Genomic DNA, 2,984 nt, shown 5'->3' on the forward strand with positions numbered 1-2,984 from the left:
GAATTTCTTTTTTTGGTACCATTTTCTTGTCCTCCTGGACTTAATTTCATGTGGACATGGAATTCTAGTCAGGTCCCATGTTCTGCATGTACATTTTTCACTGTTAAGTTGACAATGTGTCTATCTGCACCTTCAGTAACCTCATAGCCATTATTCTCATTACCACTCACCTTACAAACCTTGAAAATCTTCAAATACTCATTAAACAACAACTCACTTTTGGGACTAAAGCCATCATCTTTCCACTTTCTCACAACAACTTCTTTTGCTGCCAACCTCTCCATTATTTTGACTCTAATGTCTTCCAACATTTCAATAATTGGCTTGTACCTTGCTTCAAGTATCCAGGCATTGAATTATTCAGTAAAGTTGTTGTCCACAATCTGATTTTTGCACACTGTATCTAAATAGGCTCTACACCATGCTTTTGGAGGATACTTGTCTATTAAATCTTGTCCAGTCTCTCCATTAACTTCCTTGATCTCTTCAAGTTGGTCCTCAAACTCCTCTGTAAATGATGACCATGCAGCCTACCATAGCAACTTTTTCAGCTCACCTTTGCCCCATCTTCTGCACCAATTTGCCTCAATATGCCTTGCACAGTATCTCTGATGTGCTTCAGGTAAGACTGTCCTTACTGCTTCAAGCAGCCCCTAAATATCAAATTAAAACAACTAAAATTAATAAAGGAATAAGTATCAAGAAAAGGTTATTAAATTGCAAATCAGTAGTATAATATTACCTTCTGCATATCTGATATGAATGTCAGTCCTTCACCATTTGAAGCTCAAGGGAATGTTGCAAATGTTGCATAAACCATGTCCAAGTCATCTTAGTCTCTTTATCTACCACAACCCAAGCTAGAGGGTAGAAAAGTTTATTACTGTCTTGACCAACAGCACACAATACTTGTCCCTTAGCTTTTCCTTTAAGGAATGTACCATCTAACCCAATCAGTGGTCTTAACCCAGACTTAAAACCCAACTTCATTGCCTTGAAACAGATATACATCCTAAGAGATTCTCTCTTGTCATTAGATAGTGCCTCTTTAGACAAATCAATCACAATGTTATACCCTGGATTACGACTTCTCAATTCAGTAGCATAACCCTCTAATTTGTTGTAAGAGTCTACAAAGCTTCCTTCTAAACTCTCCAATATCTCTGTTTTGGCTCTCTTGCACTTTGCTTCACTAACATTGAACTCAAAAACTCTATGCAAATCAGCCTTCATTTGTTTGACCTTCTACGTGGGGTCACTTTGCAATTTGTCTTTAAAATACAAGGCTATTGTGGAATAATCTACTGCAGAGTTATTATATGTTGTTCCACACTCTATATGCTCTACAAGTGTTTTGACACTAACACCAGGAGTAGTCATATCCCCAAAAATAAATAGTAAAAATGGACAGCCATCAGCAGCACATTTGTACCTCAATCTGTTTTTATCACTCTTCACCACAACAAGTTCTACCTTCTTAGCTAGAGCATACAATTTACAAAACTGTTTTGCTTCAGCTATGTCTTTGAAGGCCACCCTTAACAATCTCTTTATAATCTTGCAAACTATCAGTTATATTCCTCTTTTTTTTAGTGATGAGATTTTCTAATTCTTCTGTGTCATAATCCGAACAACTAAATAACATTCCATTATTATTGTCATCATCACTTTCACTACAATCTGTACCCTCATTAATAATTGGTGCAAGTAAAAATGACCCATCATGCATCAAAATATCAGTTACATTAACAGACAACTCACAATAATCCATAGCAAACAAGTGAATTGATTATACTCACTAGATACAAAAGATGCTAAGGTATTTGTATTATTTGTGTATTGATTATAAGTTCTTGCACACCCACAAAGCCTAACTTATTTGTGTACTCATTAACTAAGTCTAAAAAAGATATAAGGTCAAGATCATACCCTTTCCAATAAGTCACACTTCCTTTATCATATTGTGGTTCTGGACTAGTTAGCCTCTCACCATCATGATGAAAGTAAATTGTAACTTTAACCATTTTAATGACCTACAAATAATTATGAAATAACACAAGCAACAAGAAATATAAAACAGTTAGATGAAATAACAGTGAGCTATTCAATTGTTTTCGACTACTCCTTTAACAAGTGTTTATTTCTTTATGTAAAAAGAACAATACATAGTTCATCAGAATTTACAGATTTGTGCAAATTTAATATCATCTCTATTATGGTATCTACATAATTTAAAGAGAATTACAATTTAAACTAATGCATTGCATTGCTCAAAGTAAACTAATGATTTTTTTAAAGTTAAGTTAGTAATTTTTTCAAGTTAAGTTAGTTAATCACTACAGTAAGTTAGTTAGTCACATACAATAAGTTAGTTATTCACATACATTAAGTAAGTCACATAAGTTAAGTTAGTTAGTCACATACAGTAAGTTAAGAAAGTCATATTAGTTAAGTAAGTCACACAATAAAATGCACAGACAAGTTCCAATTTTATAATGTCAAAGTTAGGATTTTTTTTTAATTCAAAAGCAAAAACAAGTCCCAATTTTTTAATCTCTAATTGACTAAAAGTGGCCCACAACAAAAGATTCCCATCTTTTTGCTTCACATTCAACTTTATAATAACACAACAAATAATAATATATATACATAATTCTGTTTGAGTGAAAAATTGGTAACTTGAAAAATGTCATTATAGTTGCATCCCAAATCTGTCCCTTTTCCCTAAATTATAAACCCTCAATCTAACTTTACATATACAAAAAATTACTACAGTTTCGATTTTTTCTCTAAACTATGGAAAGCCTTAAAAACTAAGCACATACAAGTCTCAATTTTTTAATCTCTAATTGACTAATAGTGGTCCACAACAAAAGATTCTTAAAAAAAATAAAAAATAAAGTGGTAGGTAGACATGAATGAATACAAGATAAAGAGATTCCTACAAAAGATAAAGTGGTGGAACGACATGGATACAAACAAAT

Source organism: Solanum pennellii, chromosome 12 (genome assembly GCF_001406875.1).
Source record: "Solanum pennellii chromosome 12, SPENNV200".
NCBI lineage: Eukaryota > Viridiplantae > Streptophyta > Magnoliopsida > Solanales > Solanaceae > Solanum > Solanum pennellii.